Source organism: Condylura cristata, unplaced genomic scaffold, assembly GCF_000260355.1.
Source record: "Condylura cristata isolate star-nosed mole 26May11 unplaced genomic scaffold, ConCri1.0 scaffold00011, whole genome shotgun sequence".
NCBI classification, from domain to species: domain Eukaryota; kingdom Metazoa; phylum Chordata; class Mammalia; order Eulipotyphla; family Talpidae; genus Condylura; species Condylura cristata.
Genome location: NW_004567112.1, coordinates 24,264,257 through 24,278,906, shown reverse-complemented (window position 1 = coordinate 24,278,906; position 14,650 = coordinate 24,264,257).

Sequence of the window (14,650 nt, the reverse complement as noted above, 5' to 3'; positions counted from 1 at the left end):
TGAAGAATAAAAAGAATAACTTGCCAATGTTCCTCATCTAAGTAGCATGTTTAGAACTTAAACCCTAAAATCTGGATCTGAAGTTTAAGATATTTCATGTTACTGTTGACTTAAGTAAATAGTAAAATCTTAATCCTCATAACCAAAGCATGTAAGAGTGTATGGTCTAATTTTACAATTTATATCAACCAACAGATCGTATTCTACAGAAGGACAGCTTCATGTTCTGTTGATACCAAGGTGAAGCTGCATAAATTCCAAAACTGAATCTTGATCCTTCAAGGATCAACTGGTTCTAACTGGACTCTGAAATTCTGGAGTTTCCACTTGTACCTTGTTCTATTTGCATTATGGTCCAACTAGTTACAGAGAGTATGTTATCTTCATTCACACACCAACTCCTCCCAGCTCATAGCTTTTCCTCTAAAATTTTTTCTGGATATGTTCATAAATAGGTGTCATAATCAGAAATATAAAGAGAATCATGCCATGATAATCCCACCCTTGGGAGCAGCTCCTGAAGACATGTTTCAAACCCTTCACTTCTCAAACAAGAGTGGAAATAATTGTGCTGCTCTGAGTCTATTTTTATAAAATTATTCTGAAGAACAGTCATTATTGTGCAGATGCTATTTTATCTGTCTCTGTGGGCTTGCTACATAAGGACAATGGTTTGTGTAAAGGCAGTTGTAAGTTCTTAAAACTACGACATGTCATACAATGGTTGATTTTGTGCATATTTCAGTGGGTATGAATGTGAGACCCATATTTAAGGGAAACTCATCCATTAGTAGCTCTAATTTAATACCAGTCCCTCTTGATAATGGGATCCAGAAAAGATATCTTTATAAAACATAAATTTTCATCATAGAAGCAGTTATGAAAATGAAAGGAGGGATGGCCTCTCAGTCCTTGGAATGTTCTTCTCTATGATGGGTCCTTAGTTAAGTATTCCAGAGTGGGATGTGGACATGGAGAGCACATGGCTTCCCATAAGGGCTCTTTTGTACCCTGAGAATTACAGTTACCTTGGCGGCTTTCACATATGCAAGGGGGTGAGTACAACTGGAAGTTTCCAGGCCAAAAACCTTGGCTCTCATCTCTAAAGTTTGTAGCCTGAACTAGATGATTTCTAAAATCCTCCAGAAACTTCAGGAAGAAGCAAAGCTCTTTTGCTCTACTCACCCCACTACATACACATTTTTTTATTTCTCCCTTTCCCACTATAAACACCACTGAAATTTGGGTGACTATTAGAATAGTCTGATTGCGAGGCTCCGGGATACAAAGGGGGGACATTTACACTGGGTGGGACCCTAGCGCAGTGGAATGCACACGTGGGAGCAGAGTAACTTGAAAGAGGCTTTCCTTCCTGGCCTTAGCAGGGCAGCCTGACTGACAACTGGGTCCACGGCTTGTCTTCTTCCCTGGTTTCCCCTTTCTTCTTCTCAGTCAGCATCCAAGTCTACCTGCACCACTCCAGTTGCAGCCTAGGCCACGTTAGGCACTGGATTGGTGACACCAGCCTTTCTTATAGTCTCTTTCTTATAGTCTCTTTAGTTATCATGGTTGTTCAATTCCCCTGCAACTGGCTTATATAACTAAGGAGAATTACCTGGAGGGAAATCAAAATTTATGTTCATACAGTCTAATCAGCTTTTTGCAGAGGTCTACAGACAGAGAACTGAAGCCCAAAGCCACTGTCAAAATGTAGCTTTGTCAATTTACTTTCTGTGGGTTCCATTGTGATATACCTTTCCAGAAGAAACTTAAGGGCAGATAAGAAGCTGGGCCTTGCCCAGGTAGGGAGCAGGTATTCTGAATTCCTTTATGGTAATATTTTTCTGTCACCTACTATGCCAATAAGAAAGTATGTGGCGCCCTCCCTGGTGGCGCAGCGGGTTAAAGCACAGCACCAAGAACCTAAAGCTACTTCTGCATGAGTTCGATTCCTGCCTGCCCCGGAGGTGACCACATGGCGTGGCAGACCTCTCCTGACCCACCCGCTGCTCCCCTCAGCAGTGTACTTCATTGATCTGCCTGTTCTGCTCCCCACTCTGTCTCTGGTAAAGCCTCTCACTGTCCCTGAGCCTGTACCCCAGTTCTGTATGCACAAATAAATAACTTTAAAAAAAAAAAAAAAGACGGTACAGGGGGATATTCTCTGACTTCAAAAACAAATATAAACCATTTCATCAGAAATTTGGCTACATCCCTAATTAATGTAGAATTTGCATAAATGTAAGGCCTCACCTGACAAAAGTATAGCAAAAATGCATTGTCTGAGTAAGTCTGTGTGAAGCCTGAATCTCTTTCTTAAGAGTCTTTCTGTCTCTGTTTCCCTGTCTCTCTTAATCTCTTTCTCCTTTTCTCTCTTACACACACACACACACACACACACACACACACACACACACACAAGCAGGAGTACTCCCAGTGTCTGACTTGCACACTATAGCATTTTCCTACCTACTAGAAGCTGTGCTGCAAATATGGAGTCTCAAGGACATGTCCCTGGGCCATTAAACAAGCAGAGAAGACAGCCACCACCATCCCCCCCCCCAATGCCCAGGGGAGCTCAGAGTGCCCTCTTCACCTGCAAAGTCAGACTGAGTCCCCTTCCAGCTATGTTTGAGGGCAGTGATTTATCAGTAATGAAAGCTTCCAGCTCCTCAGCCTCTCATTCTGTCATGAGAATCCTATCATTTCCACACCATTGACTGGAACCTAACTGCCACTTTGGGTGTAGAAGAAAAGGAAATAAGACTGAAAGAATATTCAGCAGCCATCTCCTCAGGCAGTTATGAAAACTCAGCTAAAAGGATCATGTCAGACTTCTTGACAAGAAAGGAGAAACAGGAAAGACAAAAGCATCAGGAGTTGTCAAATTCCAGCATTCCTTGAGTCAGAGCTTGCTTTCTTGGTGATGACAAATGTGGACGCTGTCAAAGATTGTAGTGTCTCCTAAATCCCTAAGGAATTCTCAAGCTGTTGCCATTGACCCTAATGTTTTCTAATGCACAAGCACATTTATAGTAATTAGACACAGGATGCTTCTTACCATTCCAGACTTAATGTTGAAGTCAGTAGAAAGATTGCTACCTTCTGCATCTTTTCTCAACAAGAAGGTCTGTGGTACCATGGCAGACTGGTACACAACTCAGGGTAGTGTTGGCTCCTCAGTGGACACCATAGAGAATGGGAGCTGTGTCCAGCTGCACTCAGCAGGGGGGAACTGTGGGAAGGGCAGTGGTAGGGGAGAGAAAGGAAGATCGTTAGAAATTAATGTTCCTTATAGATTCTTCTTTCACCTCAGAGTTGACTAAAGATAAAAAGTCAAAAGGTGTTCTCTGCAAACTCTTGTTACCCTCCCTCCAAGGCAGAGGCAGGAAGCAACTAGGAGTCATCAACCACTGACTCTACAATTCTCAAGGTGGTCTGAGGTAAAACATCCTTTGCAGGGTAACCACACAAGTGCCTTACCTCATCTGGCTTCCTATAACACTTACATACAATTTGTTACCCTAATTCTATGAGTCTCAAAGTTAAATTTGTACCATATTGTGAGACTGTTACATATTCAGAGTAAAATCTTCAATTTTGCAGGTGGCATACAGTGAAAAACAAAATCACTCTCCCTATTTCCTGGTCATCCATGTGCCCTACCGAAACATAGGTAACCATACTTGACAATTTATACCTTTCAAGAAATGATTCGTAAATATACAACCAATTCTGTATTTAGTGCTTCTTAAAATATTTAAGTGATAATCACACAAAACATACTATTCCATCACTTGCTCTTATAACAATGTATTTGGGCATTTTTCTGTGTCAGTACACTCAGATCTAGCTCATTCTTTTAAAGAAATGAGTTTTGTTTGGGCAGAATATAAATTAATAGAAATGGACTATTAGATAACTTCTATTTGTTATTAAAAACCATGCTACCATTAAATTATTTGTGCATAAATCCTTGGTTACCTGTGCAAACTTTATCTTAAAATTGAAATCTTTGCCTTAGTAGTAAGCATTTTGTAAATTTTGATAAATGAAGTGTGAGTTTTCTCAATAGTCATAATGGAAAATAAAGTATTTCCATGTACTTGCAAAAAACTAGGGTTTCCCAATCAGTAAAATGGCACTTTATTGTTTCATTTTCCACTTCTTTAATTATGAATAAAATTGGGAATATACACATCCATTATAAATCCTAAGAGTGAATTTATAAAGCCCTACTTGTAAACACACACAGGTACGTACACAGAAACCATTTCCTCCATGAACCATTTGTTCATATCCTTTACTTATTTTCTATCATGTTCTTTTTTTTTTTTTTACTATTTAGTTATTTATGCACACAGAACTGGCATACTGGCCAGAGGTACAGAGGTAGTGAGAGGCTTTACCAGAGACAGATTGGGGCGCAGAACAGGTAGATTGATGAAGTACACTGCTGGGAGGAGCAGTGGGCGGGTCAGGAGAGGTCTGCCACACCATGTGGATCACCTCCGGGGCAGGAATCGAACTCATGTTGAAGTGGCTTTAGCTCCTTAATATTGTGCTTTAACCCACTGCACCCCCAGGGAGGGCCCCAATTTTCTAGCATATTCTTAATATGCTCTTCCTAATTTATAAATGTACATATATACATGAAACTCCTATATCTTTATCAATTGTGTTCATGTTTTTCATACTTTGTCCTTTGAACATTTAAGCTTTGTTTATAGTATTTTTGGTGTAATACAGAGATATTTACATTTTTGCTATTTTTTAAATTCTGGATTTTCTCAGACCCCAATATTAATCCCCACTCCAAAATTAATTTCTTCAATATTATTATTGTCTTCTAGCACTTTTATTACTTAATTTTCAAATATAAATGTTTTAATCATTTAGAAGTTATTTTGGTGTAAGAACCTAGCTATATATTGGAGAATTCTCAGTTAATTTCAAATTTGATGCTAAATGTCAAATTCTAAAATATATGCAGATCTACTTCTAAACTGTGTGACCTGTTTATTTGATATTCTATTTCTACTTTGATTATAAGTTGATTTAATTACTATAGCTTCATATGCTTTTTGATATCTGGTAGGGGTAGGGCTACTCTTTCCTCATATTTCTTCTTTTCTATGTCTTATTTCCAAGCTGAAAAGTTGCAAACAGACTCTGGGTTTGCTCTGAGATTAATTGTTCTTCAGTTCTTTGGAATGCCACTTTACTGGGCCTTTTGGTTATACAATACATACCCACATCTCTGGGAAGACCTAAATGTAAACCCAGAAGCAATCTGTTACTCCCAGGCAAGTGTTCTACTTAGAAATCTAAATTGGGCATATCTTTTACCAGAGCCATGTTTCTACAGACTGTTTGTTCAATGTGTTGGGGAAATGTTTCTTTCCTAAGTGTCGTCTTTAATGTGTTATGATGTACATGAGTGCATGTAAGTACCATGCAGCTTCCTGTCTATGAGTGTCAGAGACTGCATGAGAGAGTCAGCATCAGAGCTGGACCCTCTGGAGTCCTGAAGTGCTCTTTGGCCACTGGTGTTAAAAAATATATATATAAGAAGGAACAGAAAAGGTCTGGTTCAATCTTTCCTGGACCTGGACTTTTTACTCCACAGTTGTTCATGAAAGATTGAGCATTCTAAATTAGGAAAATGTTTATTGCCAAACCTCAGAGTTCTGATTTATCGATAGTTTTCTGAAAATGACTTATTCCTAAGGGCTTTTCCCTCAAGGGAACGAATATTTACAGTCACCCTGGAAGGAGAGAAGGGACATGTGGATGTTTGGCAGCCTGTACTAAACGTAGGAACCTCTGTTCTGGTAAAAAAAAAAAAAAGTTCTCTGTAGGGACCTGCCCCTGTTGGTTAAGCAGCAGTCTGGGGAAGGAAGAAGGAGGCAGGATCTATAGTGAAAGAGGAACTGTCTGTGACCTTACAGAGGAGCTTTGAACACTGCTATCTCTGAAATCATTTTTGTGCTTCCTTCACTCTTGTGCCCTTCTGAAACCCCCAAGTCTTCCTACAGCCTTGGATCATTTTACAGACAATCCTTGGAGGATTAAGAGCAGGGAAGTGACTTCAGGTTGGGGATGAGTCTGTAGGAAATGAACAGCTGGGGACAGAGCAACAGTTCAATGTCTGATGATGTCTGAGGTGACAACAGCCATGACAATTTCTCTTCATGTGTGTATTTCCCAAGGGATCCCACAAATATTCAGGCAGGGCAACCTGGGATACACTGAAATTTCAACAGGCAGTCAAAATGTAGGTGACTAAACTAGGTCTTTGGTTCTCCAAATGCCAGCCCACAAAAATGTCTTTTCATCAAGGAGTTTATTTGAAGAGACCCTCAAGGAAATCAGTAGAATAAGCCCCCCAAAGGTAGGCTCCACAGATGACAGGAATGCTGTGATTCTATAAAGGGGGAAGGGAGAGTAGGAAATGCAAAGAGTGAAGGGGGCTTTACCTTTCTAGGACCAAGGAGGTGTCAGGCAGCCCAGGTTTCTGAGACTTCTTCCTCGGCAGGGAGTGCCTCCTTGGGCCATCATGGGGTACCAATCAGAAGTCTGCTTTCGATGCTAAGATCAACCTCATAGTTGCACACAGAGGAACTTTTGTTAGAGATATCACACAGTCAGTTTCCATTTTTTTCCAGAAATATACCTGGAGGGAAATGCATTGGTTGCAGGTTGAAAATCACTGGGAGAGGGAGTGGTAGCATTGATACAAAAGTTGACTACAGTTTAATTCCTCTGACTCCTAATTTTTAGCCTAGGGGAGTTTTTGTTACAAAATGGAGGGGATCTGACTAAAAAATGTGGATGCTATGGGGAAATATGACCTCACACCTGTTGACGAAGAGTCATTTCTGCTCTCGTTAAGCTGAGTTTTTCAAACAAATCATCTTTTTTCTATATAGGCCTCATCTAGACAGACTCAGTTTTCAGTCTAGTAAATCCTCTCAAGGCAGAAAAATACTTTAACCTAAACAAACAGACAAAAATTAAAGTCCAGTTCATCAGGGTAGTTACCTTCCCTCTGCATCTGGTTACAATTGTTGCTGATGAGCAGGGAGAGGCTTCCAAGTATGGTCAGCTCTGGGATCTTAGGGATGTTACCTCGAGAGAGGGCTTTGCTCTTCTAGATATTACTAAATAAAAGTAATTAAAGAATTGAGGCTCCTAGTGATACTGAATGCTGGCCACAGTTTCCCTCAAAAGAGTTTGAGGAGAAGGAAATAGTTTAATTTGTCCACAAACTGAGGAGGAAATAGTTTAATTTGTCCACAAACTGAGGAGGAAATAGTTTAATTTGTCCACAAACTGTCTGAAAGACCACAGTCCTGCTCCTGGGCAGGGTGCAGGAGTGTTTATGCAAAGGAATAAAACCAAAGGGAGATAGGCAAGGGTCTGCCTGTCCTCTTGTTACAGGGTAGCCCAGAGTGGACTGGGCTGCCTGTCTGTGGGGCCTCACCCACGTGCTCACAATTCAGTTATACTGCAGGAACACAAAAAAGGATCAATAACAGGTTTATTTACAAAAGGGGAAAGGAATAGGAAGTAACCCAGGGAAAGAGAGCAGGACACAAAGTAACTGGAATAACTTAGGGCTAGGCTGACTGAACACAGAGTCACGCAGTCACGCAGTCAGGAGAGCTGCTTCCTGAGTAAGAGAGCGAGAGATGCAATCGCACCCTATTTATCCCCCAAATATCCCAGAATTCTTGCTAGCTCCGCCCTTGGGTCCTCGTAGTTCTCTCCCTGGTACTGCTGGGAGTTGTAGTTTCCAATCACTGGAGTAGGGAGTGGAGTCCAGAAAGCTGGAGTAGGGGGTGGAGTCCACAAGACTGCAGAGTTCCTTTAGGACATCCTTCCCCTGAACACTCTTGGCACAGGCATACAGAGATGTCGGTTGGCACCATCTTACTTTGTTAACATCTGATATTTAACTTCCTTCGATGTTTAATTTCCTTATTATCCTCTTTGGATGCCCTTCCTCTTCCTTCGAATGGAAGCAGACAAGTTTGTTAAATGCAGCAGATAGGAATGCTTACCTTATGGGAAGGAAGAGAGACCTGTCCACTTTCAGTGCATAACTAGGAGGCCACGTTCTCCTGCAGTAGCCTGTGACTCCTCTCTCTCCAAGGTGAGCAGATTTAATTGCCCCGTTACCCTGCTGCTCTTAGATTTCTAGGAGTCCTGGATTCTAGACAAGCTTCCTTTGACATTCCTTTAAACTCAATTAAAAAGAGACATAGAAGCCACTTCCGCATGAGTTCGATTCCCGCCTGCCCCGGAGGAGACCACATGGCGAGCCAGACCTCTCCTGACCCTCCCGCTGCTCCCCTCAGCAGTGTACTTCGTCGATCTGCCTGTTCTGCTCCCCACTCTGTCTCTGGTGAAGCCTCTCACCGCCCCTGAGCCTCTGGCCTGTACCCCAGTTCTGTATGCACAAATAAATAAATAAATCTTTAAAAAAAAAAAAAAGAGAGACATAGAAACATAAATTTAGATTTGGGAAAATCCTCTATTCCCCTTTAGATTTAGTCATGTGATTCCCACTTATAGTTACTGGGTTTTTAAGTTGTCATCAAAGGCTTTTGACTCAGATGCAATTGGTCCTGATGAGTTGACCCATAAGCAGTTATTGAGTATGTATCTGTTGTAACCACAACTCTATACCATGTGTAACAGAGACATCAGTGGTGACAGAACCTTTCATTTTCATCAGTGTTTTTTTATTTTTAAAGTAACTTCCAAATGCATTACCTCACTTTATGCTTAGTAGAAGAAATTTCTGTACCTTAAGAGAAAATCAAAGTCCTTGGGAAATAGTATACCCCATACCAATGTAAAAATATAGTACACTTTCTGTTATGTTTTAAAAAATAGGAAGTTAACATGAGGTCAAGTTAACCAGGAAAAGACTCATTGGGAGTGTTGACTCAGACTAATTTTTTTCTTTTAATTTATGAATGAATATGAAAGAATTAATTTATTTTTCATACAACCACAATATGGAAATCTTGAAGAAAAGAAAAATAAAGTACAACCACCTAATTGATATTATTAACACGCGTTAGTGGGCCTCCCTGGTGGCACAAGTGGTTAAGGCTCAACACTATGAAGCCATCAGCAGCCACTTCAGCACAAGATCAATCCCTGGCCAGGGAACTAATACACATAGTACAGAAGACCTCTTCTGTCTAGCCGGCTGCTCCCCTCAGCAGTGTATTTCAGTAGATCCATCTGTTCTGCTCCCCACCCTGTGTTTGGTAAATCCTTACTTCCCTCCCCACACCTCTGAGTAACAGGTGTGGGGAGATAAATAACTCTTGCATAGATAAATAACTCTTTAAAAAAGCATGCATTTGAAAAAAATAATGGAGTATATACTAGAGTGTTTCTATTAATTTCTCTCTATATAAGTATACATGTATATCCATGTTATAATTCAGTATTCAGATCTTAACTAACATGAATATATCCTACTGCATAGTGTTTATAACCATCAGTTTAAAATTTATACCATGTTATAGTGAGTGACTACAGCTCAATGTATCACATAACCATTGCTCTATTACTAGACGTACAAGAGTGTTCCAACTTTTCAGCAGTCTTTCTATATTGTTGTTTGCTTAAGGTAGTTACCTATAGGAAACCTACCTTAAGTAATCTTTGTTTCAATTTGAACTTTCTTGATGAAACTGTGGGAACGTATTTGTAAAATTAAGATCATTAAAATCATAATAAAGATCTTTTGCTGTAATATTCACTTATTTAAAGATATACCCATTTTCATGTGACATAACAGTTTTGACTGCTTTTTTCTTCTCAAGGTAAATAGCATATTTTCTTCTAAAATTTTTGTTATGCTAACATGGCATGATTAACATCATTAAGACAATGGATTAAAATTAAAGTCATGATGTCTTTAGGAACTAAGCATAAAAAAGGTATAAAGGTATCAGTAGCAATACTCAGTGTTTTCCCTGGGTTGAATTAAATAATAAAACAGTTTTGACTTGTGGAATCACTCCTTCGCATTGACAGATTTAGCAACACACTTTCCTGAGAAATACAGTGGATTTGCTTCTATTTCTATTTATTTTCTGCCTGTTCGCTTAAAAAAAAAAAAAAAACAAGAAATGTTCCTGATTTCCCGCCTGCATAACACCATTCTGTTACTCCTTTAATCAGTTCTCTGGAAATCACCTTTTATATTCCTCCCACATTGTTATAATTCTATCCATAGATCTCTTTGCTGAGTGTTCACAGTACTTGCTAGCATCCCATTGGTGCTTATAAAATCATCAAAAGAAGTGAATTATGGATGTGCCCAGAGGTGCAGTGGGTGAGGTGAGAGGATTCACCAGTGACAGAGCAGGGAGCAGGACAGGGGGATCTACTGAAATACACTGCTGAGGGGAGCAGCAGGCGAGAAAGGAGAGGTCTACTGTGCCATGTGGGTCAGCTCCCCGGCTGGGTATCAAGCTCTGGCCACTGCAGTGGGCTGTCACAGTGATAGTGCTGAGACTTAATGCCTAGACCACTGTGGAGACCCAAAGACATCAGTTTTTGGCACCCCAAACCCACCCCTGTTTCTCAGTTACACGAGAAAATATAATGCCCCCTATTTTTTTGTTCTTAACCGATTTGTCCAACGCAGACTGGTCCCCCATTGATAGGGCCTTTCTTTTCTTTTATGATTGAAAATGGGATCTAGGAGTGCTAGAAGCAGGAGACAGGAGAGGAGACACTATCCTTAGAGTTCGAGTTCTTAATTTCTTAATGTTTCCCTACCACCACCCTATCCTCTTTGACCTTTTCTCATTTTCCCTCTCTCTCCACCTCAAAAACCTCACATTTTACTAGTATCCACTAGTCTTAATGTATATTTTGCTTTAGTGAATCATCTGCTATGTAAATGTCAAACATTTGTCTTTGTCATTCTGAGTTGCTTTAACATAATTCCCACAAATACCTTTCATTTTGCTGTAAATGACAGTATTTCTTCTTTCTTTGTGGCTGAATAGTATTCCATTGTGAGAATATACCACATCTTCATTATCCAGTCCCCATCAGTGGACACTTAGGCTGTTTCCATGTCCTCGGTATTATAAATAGTGCTGCAATAAACATTGTTCAGCATAGAATTTGCATAATTGCATATTATCCATATAATATGTATAAAAACTGTACCATTGTAGAATTTAATTTCTAATAGAGCCAGCTAGACAATACCAACAAACAAATAGAGTGGTGCGAAGAAAAAAATAAGCATAAAGAATAGGAGTGCTGAGAAAGGAAAGGTGAGGAACTGTGATTTCATTGAGAACATCTGGGAAGACCTTGTTACTTCAGCAAAGAATTCAGCAGAGATCTGAAGGGCAGGAGCGGACCATCGGGTGGTGAGGGAGTGTGAGTGGGAAACAGCCAGGATCAGCTCAGGAAAGCTGTGGGACTTCCCTGCCAACCCCGTCAGCTCAGTCAGCTCCTGGGAAGAATCTTTGACTCTAAGACAATAATTAATTTTAAGTAGGAAGAAAACCAAGGCAAACAGCTAAAGGTTTTAAAGGGTATTATTTAGTTCACGCTGAAAGCCTTTTTTAACCATTACCTTTAAAGGCACTGTTTATGCAATGCTATTGAATATCCATTTCTTTTAATAAAGAGATAAATACTATAATCAAGGGTGGAATATCAAAATTATCATTTTGTCATGTTTAATAAAAGGTCCCCCTTTCAGTCCCCACTAGTGTCTAATCCTCCTTCCCCCATCCCTGTCCTTGCCTGAGGCACTGCTGGAGGGTCAGAGAGTCCATTTAGCTTCCACTGCATTGAAATCCAGAGTCCTCTATTGAGACAAAAGATAGTAAAGTCAAGAGTCTGGCAACATCCACAACTTCAGAGACAGACACTAGTATATACAAGGTGAAATTTATCAGACACACATGTGTCTGATGTGGAAACTAAGGGTACATTGATATGAGGTTTCTTCCTGTGTCGAGGTCAAATGCTTTCACTATTGACTGAAATCCCAACCTCCTCCCATGAAAAGAAGTGAGTTATGGATGTCCCCAGTATCAATGCCCTGCTGAACGAAGCCCCCTCCCATTTTACACATTACGTATTTAGGAAAAAGATAGGAGATCAAATCAAATTATACGCTAAAATAAAGTGCCCAGAAGGCCATCAAGTGGTCACCTGAATTTAAAACTTTGGAAGGTCTCAGAATCAGTGCATTCAGTGATGTGTCAATATCTCATGAGCCAGGAGAGCCTCTGGAGGCAAGCTGAAAACCAATTAATTGGAAAATCACAAATGCCCTTTGAAACTTAATCCTTCCTCCCGTATCCTAGTCAGAGCACCCTCAATTCATATGAACCCCAAATTTTTGTTTGACCTTCATTTTCTCACTTGCAAAATGTAAAGATTGGATCAGAGTTTCATTAAGGCCCCCTTGAGTGTGGAGTGATAAATCATTCACTTTCAGTGTTATAAACCAAATTACCATGAAGAAATTTTATAGAAAGCTGTACTCCACAAATATTAAATCTGACTCTGCTGAGCACTAATACGAAAGGGATGAGCAGCACAAAGTCTCTGCCCCAAGAGCCCCTCTATTCATAAACAAAACTTTTTAGCGTTTTCTACTAAGTTTCAAAGTTTTATATATTTAGAAGAAAAGAACCCAGTCTTCTTTTTTAAAAAAATCTAGTTAGAAGAAAGAGGAACCAGGCTTTCACAACCTCAGGAAATTCGAAAGGTTAGAAACTCTGTGGTGAGTGATAAGATGCCACCCCCTTCTCTGATGCATTTGCGGAGAAAATACCAGGAAATTCAGGGGTGAGTTAAAAATAACCCAAACCATAGCAGCTTGGAAAGTGATCAACATCTGTTCCCTAAGACACAGTGACTGGGACCAGCCCTAAGTGAGAGTTCCAGAGCAGACCCACGCGTGTGAGCACCCCAAGGTGTGTGAGAAACTGAAAAAGCCCGGAGCATACTACCTATTCCACCTAATCTACTTGTGGCAGTTACCAATTCAACGAGAAGGTAGTGTTCAAGAGCTTAATTTTATTCACCTTTGAAAAATAAATAACTTTTTCTATAAAAAGCACAGGCAGCAGATTGCATCCAATCAAATATTTGCACCTTAGTGTATGAGACAAACCTGGGTTACCCAAAAGGCACACACAGTTGCCAGAAAGGGGACAAATGCTGATAGGAAAGGGCTTCATTCTCTTGCAGTGAGTCTTGCATCTCCTACCTGCATCAAAATTGCAGAGGGAATAACAAACACTGGTGATTCCCAGAGCCAGGCAGACCTATTGGGTCAGAATTGCTGAGAGGGGACCCAGAAGCTACCTGCAGGGAGCCAGCCAGGTGGGGCTTTTTTGTTTGGCGGGTTTTTTAAGTACCAAACTATTTTTACTTTTTTAAAATATATTTTTTACATCATTCTTCAGTTTTGTACAATGTATGCCTTTTCATCTAAGTTGTAACCCCCATGGACTTCCCACCACCAATTCACCCATGTGCCATCACCATAGTCCCTTGTGGTCTTCCCACCCCTGTTTTGATCCTATTCCCTTTGTTCTCTACCCCCTCCCATGAAATGTCTCTGGTTGATAGCTGTCTGTTCATTTTGGCTGTAGAAGAAGTAAAAACCAATAAAGACAGCCTTCCATAGAAAGTATGTGAATGTCACCATATAAACAGTGAGAGCATCTAAACAGAGCGCAGCAGGATCAGGTCTGCACCTTAGAACAAACCCACTTGGCCAGCACTAGGAAAGGTGAGTTAAGGGGGACAAAAATGGAGGCAGAGACATCAGTGAGCCAGATGATGGACTGGCAGGCTTGAGCCACAATGATGAGATGGAATCTAGAGATAGAAAAGAAGATGCATTTCTGAAAAACTGAGCCACATGGGGTTTAACAATGAATACAAAATAAACATGTCTGAAATAAAGAAATAAAAGAAGGTTCTTAAGCAGAAGACAAGAATAAGTTATTACCAGACTCAACCAGGCAGATATGGAATAGAACTGAGTAAAACTTCCACTTTCTATAATTACAGACTAAAGAATACTGACAAGCCTTTCCACTGGGGATAATTAGAAAAGCAAGGTAAAATGTAAAACACATCTGCTTAAGGGCATTAGAGAGCTCACAGGATAGAGAGGATTAGGATGCAAAGATCCAGAGATAATTGGAGGTCTTAGAGTGTCTCAGGCTGTTTTTCTACTATGGGTGTTTGCCAAATCCTGGAGATAATGGCGTAGTGGAGGCTAAATGGTCTTAAAAACCTAAATAGAAAGTGCAGGGCATGCCAAAAAAGACTGCAGAACATCTCTTGCTTTGTCTAGGAACTGAAAGAGGTACATGGGAGGAGTGGGAGTTTCCTGGAAATCAGTAGGTACTCAGAGACTGCTTAGCTTGAAATCATGGTGATCTTTGAAGTTTATCCTGGATCCCTATATCCCCAGGTATCTAGCAAAGCAAACCTAGATTTTCACTGCAGGAGGATTATATCATATTAACATTAGATCCACAAACAATTATTCCCACATAGTAACCAACAGCAAAAAGAAAAGCCCAAACCCTCTGTGATGTACACTTTAGACATGTCG